This window comes from Leopardus geoffroyi, chromosome B2, assembly GCF_018350155.1.
Source record: "Leopardus geoffroyi isolate Oge1 chromosome B2, O.geoffroyi_Oge1_pat1.0, whole genome shotgun sequence".
NCBI lineage: Eukaryota > Metazoa > Chordata > Mammalia > Carnivora > Felidae > Leopardus > Leopardus geoffroyi.
This window is the reverse complement of record NC_059332.1, coordinates 138,009,653-138,026,958: the sequence shown is the minus strand read 5'-3', so window position 1 is coordinate 138,026,958 and position 17,306 is coordinate 138,009,653. Positions and strand designations below refer to the sequence as shown.

General features: G+C 40.8%; 1 protein-coding gene and 1 long non-coding RNA gene across 9 annotated transcripts in view; one reads left to right on the top strand and one right to left on the bottom strand.

Annotated features, from left to right (window-relative positions):
* LOC123609192 overlaps positions 1 to 17,306 on the bottom strand; it is a 119,002-nt gene that overhangs the window by 58,993 nt on the left and 42,703 nt on the right. For all 6 annotated transcript variants that reach the window (XR_006717659.1, XR_006717661.1, XR_006717660.1 and 3 more), the window contains exon 3: positions 12,941 to 13,004. This is a non-coding gene — a long non-coding RNA (uncharacterized LOC123609192). The remainder of the gene's footprint in view (positions 1 to 12,940; positions 13,005 to 17,306) is intronic.
* The window catches only part of RGS17 (regulator of G protein signaling 17), a 98,358-nt gene that overhangs the window by 62,212 nt on the left and 18,840 nt on the right, over positions 1 to 17,306 (top strand). The window lies entirely within an intron of this gene.

The following is a 17,306-nucleotide window of genomic DNA, read 5'->3' as shown; positions in this document are numbered from 1 at the left end:
TTCAGTCATTATGGCCAAAATAGAAGATGAAATGTATTAAACTTCACTGGTAGCCATGGTGTTGAAAAAGCTCTGTCCCCTCTACTAAACTTCATTTCCAGAAAACCATCAGACATTTCAGTAATTTGGAAGGTTTTAAAGTAGTTTTTATAAATATCAAAATTGCTTCGCAGATGATGATTCTTTGTTAGGGCAAGTCCTATCTGACTCCTTCCCTTTCATTTTTAAGCCTTAACTATTTCAGATGGAGGAAATAGAGTTCTAGAGGAGGGAGCTATTTCAATAAAATTGTATATATTTTTTTCCTTTATTACTCCTAAAAAATATTTTTTCCCCTTTATTACTCCTAAAGAGATCATCTAGCTCTGGCCTGAATCCATGAAGTAAAGGGTAGTGATTTCATATGGTGTTTCAGAAGTCAGACTGCCTGGGTTCAAATCTTATCCTCATCATCACTATCTGTTGACCTTCAACAAGTTACATTATTAATGTCCTCAAATTCTTCATGCATCAAATTACAGTAATAAGAATCCCTACTTCATAAGGTTGTTGTAAACATTGAATGAAATAAAACACATACAAGCCAAGAACAGTGCCTAACACATAAGTATGTGCTTAAGAATTAGCTTGCTGGGTTATAGCACACTTCATATTGGAAGACTAGTATTTGAAATAATGTATACATGTCTTTGAAAGATCAGCTTATGGATATAATATAAAAAATAATCTTGGAAAAGGAAAGGAATTTTATTGTAGATTCTGCATAAGACATCACAAATACATTGTTACGTAGTGTTGACGATTATACTTATATTTCTTATTTATACTATGCTGTGTTCTAGAAATCATATATGATTTTATTTGCCTGATAAAACTTATTTCTGAATTGTTTCAGGATTAAAACACCAAAACAGATAAGAATACTGAAGTTTTGTTGTGCTATATTTGTTTGCTGTCGAACATATTTGGTTATATTTGTTACATTTGCTTTTATCTGGCTTACATATATTTAGTGAGACTTGCTTTTCTTCATTCTTAAAGGGCACATTGAATAACAAAACATTCAATATGAGCTTATGAACGTCAAATTGTCACAGACCACAGACTATGGATGGAGAACAAAACAGCTTTTGGAAGCTGCCTTAACTCTCCACACCTCTAAGGTGACGTGTATTTCAAGTCATGCACTTGGCGCATTGGATGAGCGCTCTGTGAGGCTCTATGAGTTCTGGACTAACGTGTAATTGTCAAGAATTGTGTTTGTGAGTAATAAGTCGCGGATGCCTCAGTCTAAGCCATAAAACACACAGTCTACAAATTTATAAGTCTTCCATATGTGATAAATGATAGGTAATTTCTAACATAAACAACTTGAAAAAAATGAAAGTTAAATTGCTTTGAATTATGAGTTTTAATTGTGACAATGTTACCTCATTGCAAATGAGAATTTCCTTAATATGTGCATTTAAAAAATATCATTATTTTTATATTTTGAGTTTAAGGAAAGAAAATGTTAAAGCCTTCTTAGAGTGGAAAACAAAAGAAAGAAATGTTCTTCAAAATTTCCAGGCTAGGTCAGAGGAGCAGAACAGAAAGAAACACTAAAAAATGTTAATTTAGGGACCAAAATAAAGTTAGAAATCAAAATATGAAGGAACTGTCGTTTGTAAATAGGAGCAGTTGTCATGTAGCTGGTTTTACCTCCTTTTAAGGAAATAGAATGCTAGGAAAATAAATTTCTGCATCTAGTAATAAATACAAATACCTCACCCTAGCCTTACATATTATGAGTTTTTTAAGCAACACAGCATTTCCCTCAAATTTGTATTTCTCTTTCATATGTCAGTGTCAGCTCCTCTCCCATTTTTAAACTTATTCCTGTCTTAATAAAATTACCACTGTGCTTTATGTTGGGGGATGATACAGAGATCAAGTACAAAATTGATGAATATTTCCAGTTTCCTTCCAAAACCTAAAAAGTTGGGACTTAATTCATAATGACTTGTTAAGCTGATCTGTTTTCTGTCGCTTTTAAGAAACCACTTCTGTCCCCAAATCAGTCTGTTTCCCTTCTCTCCCCACGGACTTACGTTGCAAAAGGAGAAAACAAGGGAATGTGGTTTAGAGCATGTAAGCTGTGTTACATAAAGAATCATGGACGTCTAGTCTTGGCCATAAAATGAACAGCATATAAATTTGCAAGTCTTTCCATGCATGGGACTAAGTTGTTCCTGACCAGGAGGAGAGAGAGTTTTGTCAAGACTTCCTGTCTAAAGGTTCAAGGCTACCACTGTGAAAACTTAATTTATATCAAGATTCAGACAGAGGTCGTTTACTCTCTTCCCTTTTCTTGATGGGAAAGAAACCTCTGAAAGATATGGGCTCCTCCCCCACAGAACTGCTGTCTCCAGGACAGTAGGGGGCAGTGAGGGCTTTCACACACATGTGTACTGGAGACAACACCTGTGAAGGTGCATTGCAAAGTACAACCTGCTGTGGGCTCACGAAAGCAAGGTGCCTCAAGAAGGAGATGGAAAGGTAGAGCTTTCAAAATGTATTTTGAGCTTAAAGCTAATGTCCAAATTGTCCCACAAACCCTCTCCTAACATCAGAGGTTATGGTAAAATAACCTCGACTGTTTTTTCCAAAGAAGTCTTTAATTTTTTTTTTCACATTTATTCATTTTTGAGAGACAGAGAGAAACAGAGTGTGTGAGTGGGGGAGAGATAGAGAGAGAGGGAGACACAGAATCCGAGGCAGGCTCCAGGGTCTGAGCTGTCAGCACAGAGCCCATTGCGGGGCTTGAACTCACGGACCGCAAGATCATGACCTGAGCTGAAGTCAGACACTTAACCGACTGAGCCACCCAGGTGCCCCGCAAAGAAGTCTTTCCCTAAAACAGGGAATCCATCCCTGTTTTAATTCCTTGTTGCTCCTGGTGGTGTCCTATCAAGCAGGGTAGATTTCCATGTTCAATCATAAAAAATCAGAACTCAAGAGACTTCAGCTCTTATCTCTTCAAAGTTTCCTAATGACTTCTCATGCTGTTTGGTAGAAGTAAGGGGATAGCTCCAGGGGAGTTGATGGCCACAGTATTTCTGGCCACAGCCCTGGGCTCCCCTCTTGGCAGTTTCCAAGGGGATGGTTCTGTCTTTAGCTGTTTTACATATTAGACTTAGGTATAAGCTTTTGTTTGAAAGAAAAAAAACGGGGGCGCCTGGGTGGCGCAGTCGGTTAAGCGTCCGACTTCAGCCAGGTCACGATCTCGCGGTCTGTGAGTTCGAGCCCCGCGTCGGGCTCTGGGCTGATGGCTCAGAGCCTGGAGCCTGTTTCCGATTCTGTGTCTCCCTCTCTCTTTGCCCCTCCCCTGTTCATGCTCTGTCTCTCTCTGTCCCAAAAATAAATAAACGTTGGGAAAAAAAATTAAAAAAAAAAAAAAAAAGAAAGAAAGAAAAAAACGGCTGTGTTAAAAAAAAAAAAAAACAACTGTCTGGAAAATGCTGTCTCTAAGGTTCCACCTAAGGAAACTGAAGGCTTGCCTACTCTCACAAAGCTCATTAGTTAACGAAAGGCTAAAATTCAAGTCATTTAACATCCAGTCTGTTGTTTCGTCCACTTGAAGGTGACACTTCCAAACTTTTCATTTCCAGGTTTGATATGAACCATTTCCAAAGCTTTTTAGTTTCCAAGTCGAATTCAGAATCTCATGCACTACTGTCAAAATCAAATTCACAATCTCATGCACTACTATGGATTGCCTACAAGATTTGGGCCACTGCATCAGATACTCTTCATTCTTCTCAGGAGAAACTGTCCCTCAGACTGAAATTAGCGAGCCCTGTGGAAGCTAAAATCATCTTCCTTTTGGACACGTGATTTCCCAGATTCCCAGACCATGGGCTACATCTAAGTAAATGTTAAGCACTTCATAAACATGTTTTCAGTTGCCCCTCCCTCCATTTTTAGCTAGTACCACAGTCTCTGTAATTCAGAACAGTCCAAAAATAAGGTCCTGTTTTATACTCTGATGCTGTCACACGTTAGCTCTCTGCCAATGAAAATACTACGGTGCATGCTTTAAAAGCCAGAGGTTATTTTTCAAAAGGAAAAACAAAATCCACGTCTGCTCCATGGTAAAGCAACCACCCCCTGGAAATAAATCTGCTAACACATGTAAGGTGAATCATTTCATCTGAGGCACCAGTGAATAAACACTTTTACCTGTCACCCTCGCAGACCTGATTCATGGTACGTGGGAGCTTGAGTTATGTGCCTAGGATTTCCAAAGTACTTGTAACCAGTCCCCAAAGTATTGCTTACAAACACTTCTACAGTTTTGAAACTCCATCTCCCCATGGCATAGTGAATTTCCTCAACAGTTTCTAGACTTACATAAACCTTAAACTTGCACCATCAAAAGACATCTACTAAAATGAACCCAGGTTTCCCAGGCCATAGCCACAAAAAACCCAAAAAGTGGACATTAGGACCATGGACCATCTATATGTCACACATTTGTGAATTCTCTCATTTACAATTTATTGAATGCCTATTATTGCCCCGTACAGTTGTACATCTTTAGCTTTTGCCACATTCTCCCTGCCTCTTCATCAACAGAGAATAAATTCTCAAGAAGCAGTTGAACCTGGAAGGTCACCCTCTAGAAAGCTTGGTATTCAAACTGCCTCTGCCAGGTCTGTGTGACATATGACCAGGAGGCTACGTATTGGAAAACTGCCAGAATTAGAATACCTCGATCCTTTTCCATTGAAGGCATACCATTGGTACTCTTTTTGACTCTGTGTTTACTATAAAGGCATATTTTTTGAGTATCACATAGCAGTGTTTAGATCATCAGTGGAAAGATGGATGTGTATAAGACAAAATAATAGATGAAAATGTTATGCCCAGTCTCATTTAGAAGAATAGAAAGAATGAGCCAGAAAAGGGCTGGAGAAAGGAGGTTAAATTAAGTCAGAAGGAGGCAAGAGCCAGCTTAAAAGGATAGCCGATTCGGTGAGGAATGAAGGAAGTGTCCTCCTGAGTGCTGGGGACACCTGTGAGGACACCTGTGGCATGATTTCCCTGAAGGGGTGGGTAAGTAAGAAGGAGAGTCTATGGTGTGAGGAGCCTGGTAAGGAATCACAGAGCTTTTAAGAGGATACAGACAGGTGAGGAAGGGGAAAGTCAGGTGGCATAAGCCTCAGAGAACGCAGAAGACGAATGCCAGCGCCCCCCCACACCGCGTCTTGCCTTGTGGGAAATGGGCTACAGAAGGAGAACACAGGAGAGTGTGTGGGACATGGAAAGGAAGTTCCAAAGAAAACAAGTATCCTCAGAATGAGAGAGAGAGAAGCCTCACTCTGGTGAAGAAACCCAGGGGCTGACAGGAGAAAAGATACTCTAGGTACAGAGGTTGGGAGTGCGTTCTGGGACAGGGCCCTGCAAGGACATGAGTGGGGTACGCTGGCCCAGATACCCCAGTTGACTTCAAGTCGTTTTAGGTTCAGACTCGGGGAGAATCTCTTGAATCTCAGCTGACTCACTGTATGTGGTGATGTGGTGAGACCCATCTGGGTCTGGATGGGCCAGGATGTGGCAGACTTCTGGGATGACCTTGGCATTGGGTCAATGCTGTTAATATCTATGGCCATGCCTCCCACCGCCCTGAACAAAGCTGAACACACGGAGGGCCAGGTAGACTCCCCAGCTCATTCTGCTGGTTTTCCTACTAGTGATTCTCCTGTTTAACATGTGTTTTGTTGTTGTTGTTGTTGTTGTTGTTGTTGTTGTTGTTGTCTTAGGTTAATAACTTTAAAATTTATTATGTGGATATATATAGTTGAATTCATAAAAGCTCACATTAGTCACTTGGCACTGAACATTTTTGTAAACATATACACTGTTTCATACTTGAAAACAGCCGAAAATAAATTGGCTTGTAGCATGTTATTTGACACATAGTAGGTGTTTAATTAATACTAGGATGTGAAATGCAGGATTGAATTTGGACTTATGAAAATGTGTCACAAAAATTATTTTTAAAAACTATAGGCATAATCTCTCAGGCCTTTGTGTAATCGTGGGGCAGGTAATGCTTATTAGATTTCTATCACGTTTCTTCTTACGCACCATTTTCCTTCATTCTCTCTTGCACACGTGCATGTGTGTGTTAGGAGTAATAGTGGTAGCATACTAGTAGTAATTGGTTGTAGAGAGGGGTAAGGGTTCTGGAACAGAGCACGAATACTCTAGTATTCCTAGGGTCTAAAGTGAAGAGGACAAAACAGAAGGCTGAAGTGATAGGCAGTGACAAGCAATAAAATGCCTTTAGTGTCATATTAAGGAGTTAGGACTTGATACTTTTTTGGATATAAGACGTGATTGAAGTTTATTAAGTAAGGAGGAGACGCAGTCTATTGCATGTGTTAAGTATACCCTTCCGGAGGCAGTGGAAATATATGGAAGAACAAGCAAAAAAACCCCAAGGAGAATATTAGGAGATTTTGTAATAGCCTCAGTGAGAGATGTTGGGAGCCCAAAATAAAGAGATGATTTTAAAAAGGGACACCTGGGTGGGTCTGTTGGTTAAGCCTCAGACTCTTTTTTGTTTTTTAATTTTATTTAAATCCAAGTTAGTTAACATATAGTGTAATAATGATCTTAGGGGTAGAATTTAGTGATTCATGCCTTATATATAAGCCCCGTACTCATCCCAGCAAGTGCCCTCCTTAATGTCCATCACCAGTTTAGCCCTTCCCCCACCCGACACCCCTGCAGCCAACCTCAGTTTGTTCTCTGTATTCAGGAGAATCACCATCTCTCTTTTTCTCTTACAGCCTCCGATTCTTGATTTCAGCTCAGGTCATGATTTCAGGGTCGTGAGATGGAGTCCCACATCAGGCTCCCTGTTGAATGTGGAGCCTGCTTGGGATTCTCTCTCTCCCCTCTGCCCCTTCCCCACTTGCATGTGCACTCTCTGTCTCTCTCAGAAATAATAATAATGATAATAATAATAATAATAATATAAAGTAAAAGGACTGGAGAGCTTACCAATTCAAGAGACACTGGATGTACTGCCAAGAATTTACACTAGACGAGGGGCACCTGGTTGACTCAGTCCGTTAAGTGTCCAGCTACAGCCTAGGTTATGATCTCAAGATTCACAAGTTCGAGGCCCGTGTTGAGCTCTGTGCTGACAGCTCAGAGCCGGGAGCCTGCTTCAGATTCTGTGTCTCCCTCTCTCTCTCTGCCTTTCCGCTGCTCATGCTCTCTCTCTCTCAAAAATAAATAAACATAAAAAAAAGAAAAAAGAATTTGCAATAGATGAGAAACAGGAGGGACAGATAACTCCACTTGCTCCAGGGGCTGGGTTGATGGGGGCCCCATCAGATGAGAGGACACATGGATAGGAGGGTGGTTAGGGCAGGGCATGTGATGAGCGAGCCCAGCTCTGTGTAAGGCACCCCAGGAGTTGGCTGTGGAATGAAGCTGTGAGCTAAGGAGGGACACCTCGGGGAGTTCCAACACTGAAAGAGAAAGCAGTGGCACTCTGCATGCAGAGCGCAGAGAAGAGACTGTCTGAGGGTGACACAAAACACACAGCCCTAAGCTGGCACAGAAGCCACGAGACGAGTTGCACAGACAAGACACTGACCGATGTTGCTGATGCACAGCACACCAATGCAGTGGGATAAGAATCGTGGAGTATCTTGTCACCTGGCCAGCTGGGAGTGGGTCCGTGAGCTCTGTGAGGATCCTGCTTCTCTTGAAGGTGCACGAGGAGGAAGGATTTAGAGAGAAGAGTTGCAGACGGAGAAAAGGAGTACACTCCTCTTCAAAGGCCCGGAGGCACCTTCATCTTTCAAGGTGAAGGTTCAATTTGAAGGAAGCTGGGATTCCCTTCTTGACTCAAAGCACAATTATTCAGTTTCTAAAACATTAAGGAATTCAGCACTTTCAAATCCAGACAAAATTTATTAACTCTCTGGACAATATTTAAGAACTTCCCCTCCAGGGGCGCCTGGGTGGCTCAATCGGTTGGGCTTCTGACTTTGGCTCAGGTCATGATCTCGTGGTCTGTGAGTTCGAGCCCCGCGTCGGGCTCTGTGCTGACAGCTCAGAGCCTGGAGCCTATTTCAGATTCTGTTCTCCCCCTCTCTCTACCCCTCCCCTGCTCACGCTCTGTGTCTCTCAATAATAATAAATAAACGTTAAAAAAAATTTTTTTAAAGAACTCCTCCTCCAGCCTCCCCAGAGCAATAATACAAAACACACAGTTACATGTTTGCTACCCCTACCCTATCCACAAAATGCGGTAGCTGTTACATCTGATTGAAATAAGTATTCACTCTTTATTTTTGTTCCTCTCATTAAAACCCTTTATTATTTCTTGTAGATCTGGTTCACTTTTTCATGGTGTGGGCATGGTAGACCTATTAAAATATGCCTGCTATTTTAGGATGTCATTCAGGAATTACTTGTTCCTTGTCAGATACAACAATAAAATCCACTTCTTGTGAATATGAAATTTATTGTATCATAGTCTGCTTAATTGGGTTATATAAATATTATAAGTTCCAATGCCATGAAATTCATATCTCTGTATCAGATGTCAGTACACTATATATCAATGTTCACTTCATGCCTGGAAGCATGGATTCCTAACTAGAAAGCAAATTTCTGCCATTGCTACTTTTTCTATAAAGCAACATAGATTATTTAAAAGTACAGGGCTATTTTAATCGACTAATTCTGTAAGAGTGGAAAGATAATTCCATGTGTTTTTTTCTAAACAGATGTCGTCTTGCCATATTTAAAGATCACATACAAATTCTAACGTGTCTTCCTCATATAAAGCCTACTAACAAGGGACCACATGGGGTAGGGAAGAAACGAGCAATGCTGGAATTAGACCGCGATGGGTCCTGGTTCCATGACATACAACTGTGAAACCTTTGGCAAGTGACTTGTCTGAGCCTCAGTTTCTTCATCTGTAAGATGTAATGAATAACACACATAAATCAGTGAGTTTAGGTTTCAGTATGTTCTAGGGGCCTCCTGAATAATCCTTTATTGATAGGTTTTACTTCTGTCCCCCTTGCAAGTCTCAGGCTGAAAGGAAATTAACAGACTTGTAGGATTTGAACGCTGTATGCCTCGCGACTTCTATTCACATACTGTCCGCAAATGTAAGAGAACCTGTTCCTGCATTCTGTATCCCTGGTCCTTTTTCCCCAAATGTCACTCACATTCACCAGCACAGGTACAACTCAGCATTCCTGGAGCATGCACTACACAGCCATAGGATTCCCAGACAGTGGGATATTCTATTCTGGAGCTAAATTTCCCCACAGATCAGGATTATTGCCTTCAGTCATAATTGTTCCCAAGGATGCTTCCCACCTCATCCCATACAAATTCATGCACACAGTAACTAGAACATACCAGGGGAGGGATGAATGGAGGATTGTAAGTGACCCTCTCAGCCATCAGATGTCTTTCTGACTAGCAACTACCAGAGTTCTAACTCTTTCACTCTTCTTTGGATGACAGGCACACAAGTTAACTAAAACCAGAAGCTTGAGCTCCAACTCAACTGATGCTTTCAAGGACTTAGATGACTGCGTGCCATTTTAATAACAGTGTCTACTAACTAAATAGGGGTCCATTTGGCCTTTTCACACCCAAGACTATTTGCTTCCCCACAGAAGCATCAACTAACTTAATTATCGCTTACAGGAAAAATTACAATGGGTGGAAGGAAGAGCTTAAAATAGGATTTCAATCCACCTGAGAACTGAAATGGAAGAGAGATATTATATAAAGAACATCTAAATATTCAGTGCTGTACTTCTCATTTTTTTATAAAGCAAAGTGCCTTTTTTTTGAAGTTTATTTATTTATTTTAAGAGAGACAGAGACAGTGTGAGTGGGGGAGGGACAGAGAGAGGAAAACAGAAAATTCCAAGCAGGCTCCATGCTGCCAGTACAGAGCCTGATGTGGGGCTTGATCATGAACTGCGAGATCACAACCTGAGCCAAAACCAAGAGTTGGATGCTTAACCTACTGAGCTACCCAGGTGCCCCAGTCCTGTACTTCTCTTAATTTTAAGGCGGGGGGGGGGGGGGAGGGGGGGAGACCTGTTTATACCAAATAAGAAACTTTGGTTATTTAAGCTAAACATAAACTTTATGTAATGGATCCAGATTTTAACTATGTAATAGCTTGTCAGCAGTTGGCCTTCTAAATCAAACTGATGTGTCAATGAACCTAAAAATAATTGGCTTGGAGTTTGAAATAAAAATTTAATACCAAAGGAAAAAGGGGATCTTTCAAACCCATTTTTCAAACAGAAGCATGTATAGTGAGAAATTGGTAGCAAAGAGAGAGGGGATGAGTAGATAAAGAGATTTCTCTTCAGTTTCCATGCATCAAAAGAAGAAATGATTGTTTACATATAACCCAAACTTGAAATAAAATAGTTTGGAGAGTCTTCTCTCACAATGACTCCTTTAAAGAATATTAAATTAAAAAAAAAAAAAAAAAAGAAAGAAAGATATTTCCTGCCTGTTGCTAGTTAGAAACCTTGTCACGTTAATTTGTTCCAAGAATGTATGACCTCAGTTCCATATTCCTGCAGCAAGAGACATTAGAGTTTCAAACAATTTATTGGGATGGATATCTATAATGTTAATAGGATTATGCCTGCCTTTTTTTTTTTTTTTTAAGACTAAAGTGTTCCTAAGTCAAATGACTTAAGGCTGGGGAATATCCAGAACGTTTTCTAAATGCCAAAAAGGAAAACTTGGTGCCATTATGCACACCTCCCGAGATTAAATTTATCCCCTTCAAGTTTGATTATTTCACTCCCAGAAAACTTGAATGACTCTTCTCCAATTCCTTAGAAATATATAATTATCAAAACTCTATCAACTCCTTTTTTTTTTCCCAAATAAGGGGTAATTACTCCCAGAAACTTTTTTCATTTTCTTTTATTCAGATTTGATTAAAAATTACATTTATAAAGGCAACACAGCCATCTAGTGGACAGATTTTTAACAGCTGATTATTTTACCTTTGAGAGGTTTAAGTTTGTGAAAGAAAAACTTAAGCCAAATAAAATACTTGTTTTATGACACATGATTATATTTCTCATGTGTCATAGGATTTATAGACATGATTATAAGAAGCAGGGGGGATATTTATAGAGGCAATGGTGTTTTTTTAGACAACTGTTGTCTAACATTTCCAGACACAAATTTTTAACCACCATCGCCATCCCCACATACCCATTCAAAAAACCAACTTGTTTTCCCAAATGTATACATAAAAGTGATAGGGTTGAGGTCAAGGGTTTGACTCTAACTGGATTTTTCTATGTGAGAAATTATGTATGGCATATGGTTGCTTCCCCACCTCCTGGGGCCTTTTTTTCTTCCGTTTCTTGTCTTTTCTAAGCAACGCATCACTGCTCTTCTCCTTTCTGCACTCCCTTCTCAAAGTTTCTCTGCCGATGTGAGCAAGGTGTACCCCCAGGGGGCTCTTTGCAATAGCAGCACCTAGTTCGCGGTCATGAGTGGAATCTCCTCATGGAGATTGTCCTCGTGGAGGCTTTGCTGTGAAAATGCTCCGTAACAACTCCTTCCTGGTAATCTCAAATTCCAGGGAATTGAGAAGTTGCTTCCTGCCAGTATCTACCATATATTTAGCCCTCTGGGCAATAACCCCGACAGCCCGATAACGGTGGACGGTGCTTACAGAGGACACGTGTGAACTCAGTCAACTGGTTTGTGATAAGAGTTTTACCTTTTCCAAACACGTAAGAGCAAACAGTCTTTGTAAATAACTAAAAAGGCAAAAATACCACAATTAATTCTTTCATATAAAGAGAAGTGGCATTGAACAGTGAAGATGAACATGAGAGACCAGAAGTCAAAAGTCATGAGTTCAACGCCAGCCCTGATGTGGCTTACTCGTGGGAATGGTGCAGATCAACCCTGGGGACTGTTTGCTCTTCAGTAAGATGGCAATGATTAATAACAAGTCCCCTGCTTACCTTACAGGACTATTGGGAGGAAGAAGTGGTCAGGTCATGTATGAGGAAGTGTTTTACAATAATGGCAAAGTATAAGGCTTTATTTCCTGAAGTCGAAATTAAAAGCTCTTGGGTAAACTTGGGTTTGTCATTTTAATATGCAGCTAATTTGCCCTTCCATTTAATAATTAAGCGCGTGTGATAATTTGCCTTTTTGTCTCAAGTTTTTAGTCTTTGCTCTACAACCTTGTATAGTGGCTCTTAACCCTATCCCCATTACGAGTGAAGGAAAATAAAGCATGGAAAACCAAAATCATTGTAAAGGAGGTATAGTCTACATTCAGAGAGCACGTCGTTGCCTTCTTGCCCCATTCCATAAGCACACCTCACTGCCTGTTCTGATTTATCACTCCCACCCTGAAACATCTAATCTGCCCATTTGGGCCCTTCATCCATATCATGACTTTTTTACAGCTCTCAGCCTCCCAGGTGTGACAGTCCCCCTCTGCTTGGAATTAATTCCCTTTGCCCAGGTCTCCCTCTGAAACACCTGCTCTTTGGTCAGCTCAGTCTAATCATTACCTCCTCTGCAAAGCCCCTCTCCATTCTCTCCTGCAGGAGTGTGCAGATACTGTAACTACCTAAGGACCAGTGGGTGCATACCACTATTTTAGCTCTCACTGCAGCGCTGTGTGATGCTTATTTACCTGTCAGAACCTTTCAGTTTCAGAGACTCTGTCTTATTCATCTTGAATTTCCAACCCAGGCAACATTGCATGGACCAGCTGTCTCATACATATTTATAAATTGTTGTTGATTCCCAAATAGAGCTGTACTATTATTTTACCATGGTATTTTTATGAAGAGAGAAAAAAAAATGAAGCATTTAAAGAATAACCTACCAATTCTTTTTCAGAGTCCAAAGGATATTGGTTCCATTTTGCACTGGCAAATGTGAGGCAGAAGCTGTTAAATAAAAAAGAAAAATGGATTTAATGTAAGAATATTAAAATATTGAGTAGTATCTGCAGTTACCAATTACACTGGATCTTTCTTGAGCCTTGATGTCATAGTGAATTAAATTCAAGCATCAAATTGATTTCTCAGTTGAGGTTTTGTGTAAATATATGTGGTTTTGTGATCAGCCTCTATCCTAGAGTTACCATGGCTACTGCAAAGTTTTCATCTTATTTGCAGTCATTTCAAGGGCTCTCCCTAAGAACCAATTGTTTTTCTTACAAAAGTAGACTGTCTTCCAAAATAGGTCCTACACATATCCATGATGATGAATCAGTAGGTAGGCTCTATGATGGGCAGCTGGTAATGTTTTCTGCACCCCACTAGCCCAACTCCCCTGTAAACAAAAACCCCCCACACAAAGAAGGTATACATCCTTATTTTCTGAAATATACCACATGTATTTCTCGCTTCTCAAAAATCACCATTCTAGAAAATTTCTAATGGAATTTTAAATGCTTATTTTAGTGGGGTGTCTGGGTGGCTCAGTCAGTTAAGTGTCCGACTTCCGCTCAGATCATGATCTTGTGGATCCTGAGTTCCAGCCCTGCATCGGTCTCTGTGCTGAGAGCTCAGAGCCTGGAGCCTGCTTTGGATTCTGTGTCTCCCTCTCTCTCTTCCCCTCCTCTGCTTGCACTCTGTCTCTCTCAAAAATAAACATTAAAAAAATTTTTTTTAATTCAGTGCTAATTTTAGTATACTTAGCCTAGATTATTGGCACTATCTTCTATAAAATACTTCAACTTTGACCAAGACCCCCACGGTGAGCATTGTACATGCATTCTGTTATCTTTATGGCTTTAGTTGTTTAAAAAGCTGAAATGTCAGTTAAGAATGTTACAAACATTGTCAAAGTGAAAAAACATGTCTCCACATGACCCCTCACAACTGTTAAGCTTGATTTACTTTTAGAACTTTTCTCAAGCACATGTACTAAGTATATATGTTGATGTAGAGCAAATATTTCCTGTCCTTTATCACCTTAAAAAAAAAAAACCCTCTACTATGCTACTTAGAGCAAGATCAAATAAGTCAGGACAGACGTTAGTCATTCCTAAGGCATAGATGGTAAACAGTCTAGTACCTGCTCCTTTATCATTTTATCCATTTCTCTTCATCATAAAGTGGCATTATCAGTGGTTCTTGATAATTGGGACTTTGAAGCCAACTTTTTTTTTTTTTTTTTTTTTTTTAACGTTCATTTATTTTTGGGACAGAGAGAGACAGAGCATGAACGGGGAGGGGCAGAGAGAGAGGGAGACACAGAATCGGAAACAGGCTCCAGGCTCTGAGCCATCAGCCCAGAGCCCGACGCGGGGCTCGAACCCACGGACCGCGAGATCGTGACCTGGCTGAAGTCGGACGCTTAACCGACTGCGCCACCCAGGCGCTCCTTGAAGCCAACTTTTTAAGAATGGTTGTAAAGCAAAGTCAATTAAAAGGACACTTGACAATTGCTAAATGTCAGTTTCTTTCTCCAGGGCAGTGTTGTATCCGATATCAGATCAAGAAACAGAGCAAACGGTGAACAGTTAGGCACTTATTGAATATCTATTATAAGCAGTTTTAGTACAAATGTGTGTCCATATTTTACCATCTGCAGAAATGAAAAATGTAAACAACCCAATATTTCAGGATGATCACTCTAATATGGTGGCATTTGGGATGTTTGTAAATATCACAGAAACAGATAGAAGAGCCAGAATTCATGTTCAGAAACTTGTGAGTCATGCATGCAGATTCCAGATTTGTTACTCTTACAGCAAAGAGACCATGGAGAACAATTTTTTTTTTCCCCTGAGATGTTGTGTCAAGTGTAGCTGCATTTGTGTGGCACACTCTGTGGGACACTGTGGAAATGTAACAGAAATACATTCTCAGGTGGATTATTATTGAATCAGTGAAAGCATGCTCATTTTCTGGTCTGTTTATGGTGTGTGTACGCATATACATATAAGCTCAGTAAAGCTTGGCAGAATGAGTATTAATCTATTTAAATACGGTCTTTTTAGAATTTACAAAAATCTTGTATATTTTATATATTTGGCATCATGAATTTCTCCCAGGAAATTTCACAGGATATTGTCAAGTGTATTCCTACCTCCTCCCACCCAATTTCCCATAATTACTAGAAATATGTCAAATTCCAGAGAAGCACTCCTCCTCAAAGATGCTTTGAGAAGTTAATGGATCTCCTCTCAAATGCATCCCTGACCTACGCATGTTGCCACATGGAGGGCTGAGGGTTCTAGGCTACCTCAAGCTGCAGACACATTCACAGATCCCACAGGCAGAGACCTAAATGACTGTGCCGCTCTGATTCCCACCTCACTGTTTTCCCTGTGGCTGCTCCACACTGAAGGCTTTGAGGGTTCTAACCCTGGAACCGCTTCCTCCCTGCGGAGCACTAGTCAGTTTGCTGTGTGTTTAAGTAACAATCAGCTAGTTTCTGCTCCCCAGAATCCTTTGCAGTTCCCACTGCATTCTCTTTTCTCCAGGTAGTCCGCTTTCCCCTTCCCATCTAGTCTCTTTCAGTTCCACATTGGCCCCTCTGCCATAGATTCTGCCCTTTGCAACATTCTCTCTTTCCTTACCCTTGCCGGTCAGAATGAATGAATTAATGAGACAATGTCTCCACTTCTGTTACCAGACTTTCCAGATTAAGACTAACATCCTTCTCCCACGAACCTCCTTATTTCCACCACAACCATATTTAGTGTCCCTTTTCTGCATTCACACAAGTAGTATATTGCCTCAGTGCCTATCAGAAAGCATGTTTTTAAAAAAAAATTTTAAATGTTTATTTTTGAGAGAGAGCGAGAGTGAGCACAAGTGGGGGAGGGGCAGAGAGAGAGGGAGACACAGAATCTGAAGCAGGCTCCAGCCTCTGAGCTGTCAGCTTAGAGCCCCATGTGGGGCTTGAACTCATGAACCGCGAGACCATGACCTGAGCCAAAGTCGGATGCTTAATCATGACCTGAGTCAGAGTCCAACGCTTAACCGACTGAACCACGCAGGCATCCCGAGCATGGTTTTTTTTTTTTTGTTTTTTTTTTTTAATTTTTTTTTTCAACGTTTATTTATTTTTGGGACAGAAGAGAGACAGAGCATGAACGGGGGAGGGGCAGAGAGAGAGGCAGACACAGAATCGGAAACAGGCTCCAGGCTCTGAGCCATCAGCCCAGAGCCTGCTGCGGGGCTCGAACTCACGGACCGCGAGATCGTGACCTGGCTGAAGTCGGACGCTTAACCGACTGCGCCACCCAGGCGCCCCACCGAGCATGGTTTTTAATAGGTACTCAATAAGGATTACAGAGTTGTGTGTGGGAATTGGGTTCAAATTCCAACCATACAACATATTTAGTGTCCGACGTTGAGCCAACCTAGGAGACAGTTCTGTGGCTCACTTTGCTCATCTATAAAATGGGGACAATAAAACCAAAGAGACAAAGACAGTGCCTGGCACATAACAGGCACTAGGAAATAATAGTTCCCATTACTCCTCGTGGAATAAACGTATGAACAAATGAAAGACCTGTTGTCTGAACTTTTACTCTCTGACGGGCTCCCATGAGGCTTCCTGGGTTTCAGACAGAGGGATCAGTTTAATTCAGAGGGTTGACTTTCCGAGGACACTGAGTCATCCCAACCATCCTGCCTCTTAGTATCACCCATAACCTCCCTTGTTATGTCTGGTCTACACCGAGAACCTTGAGTGTTCTACCCTATAGTGCTGCTTAGCTGCAGTTTATCTGAATCCTCTTGTTCTGGGTTACTAAAGCCCATGGGATTATCCTAGCTCCTGCAATCCTGCAATATTTTCAAATTGACATCCCAGAGACCCAGAGGCCCAGTGCTCTCTGACCCAAACCCTCAGAGTGACTGCCCTGTCCCTCCCAAGACATTGAAGATTGACTAAATGGGAGGAAAGGGCAAAGACAAAGTCAAATACAAACCCAGTGGTTCAAACTTGAGTGGATGGAGGACTGACAGTGTCAGGGACAGAAAACCCGGGGTGCAGAAAATGACATGTGATTTTAGCAAATTTTGTTTTAGAATCTGAAATATTTTATATTTTTAGCTATCAGTGGGGGAAAATAAATGGAAAACAAACTAGGAATAGAACCAAGCAAAAGTCAAAATGATGTTACTCCAAAGAGTAACATCATGATATCTATCGAATATTAAAGCATATAATCACGTGAGTACCTTAGAGATGTTAAGTAATTCAAATTATGTAAGGATGAAGTC